The 843-nt window shown below is 68.0% G+C and overlaps 1 protein-coding gene across 1 annotated transcript in view; it reads right to left on the bottom strand.

Annotated features, from left to right (window-relative positions):
* Nucleotides 1-362, bottom strand: part of GRB10 (growth factor receptor-bound protein 10) — a 161,413-nt gene extending 161,051 nt beyond the window's left edge. The window contains exon 1 of the mRNA XM_008569871.1: nucleotides 291-362. The gene's annotated coding sequence lies outside the window, so the exon portion shown is untranslated. The remainder of the gene's footprint in view (nucleotides 1-290) is intronic.
* Nucleotides 363-843: the final 481 nt, after the last annotated feature.

Below are 843 nucleotides of genomic sequence, written 5' to 3'. Positions count from 1 at the left end.
CGGCCCGGGGCGGGCTCCCGGGCCCGGCCGCCGCAGTGCCCGGCGCGTGGACAGCGATCAGCATGGACAGCGCTCCGGGCCGTGTTCGGGAGAGCTCTCCACGGCGCCGCCCGAACGCGGGCCTGCGGCGCGGAAAAACCGTATCGGGGCACCCGAGCGACACGCACACGCCAACCTAACGCGCGCTAACATGGACACTGGGCCAGTGCCACCCCCGGGGACGCCATCCCAGCGGGGGGGGGTGGGGGGGGAGACCGCCCCGCCTCCCGAGCTCGCCTGATCGGACCCACCCCCATCGCGGCACAGGTGCCCGCGGGCCTCTCCAGCTGGGCCGGTCCCATGCCTCCGGCCACACTCCTCAGCTTCCAGGGGACCGGGCACTCCGGAGGAAGAGGAGGACGAGGCGAGCAGCGCCCCGGTCCTTGCGCACTACGGGTTCCCAAGACCGAACCCATGTGACGCGGCCACGCCCCAAGGCCCCTGCGGGGCCCTCTGCTGCCCAATCCCCGGATCCCTGGTTCTCATGGCAACCCCGAAGAACCCCTTGCTCCCTCCATTCCCTCCTCCCCTTCCCCCACACACACTGGCCACTCTCATGACGCCGAAAGTCCTCCATAGCTACCCGTTACACAACATACGAAGCACGGGGCTGGGGGCACATCTCAGGCCCACCACAAGTCATACATGCCAGCCGCATGACGACCGTCGGGGGTGGGGTATGCCCGTGTGACAGTCAGGGCCAGGTGGTTCTGGTTTTCAGGATCACTATTGTCTCCCACCCCTCTCCAAAATGTCAGAGCAAGTACCAGCAAGGGAGAAGCTCTTTCTGGAAGCCACAGGCAC

Source organism: Galeopterus variegatus, unplaced genomic scaffold (assembly GCF_000696425.1).
Source record: "Galeopterus variegatus unplaced genomic scaffold, G_variegatus-3.0.2 Scaffold540, whole genome shotgun sequence".
Taxonomy (NCBI): Eukaryota; Metazoa; Chordata; class Mammalia; order Dermoptera; family Cynocephalidae; genus Galeopterus; species Galeopterus variegatus.
The sequence above is the reverse complement of the archived record's forward strand: the minus strand, read 5'-3'. Positions and strand labels throughout refer to the sequence as shown.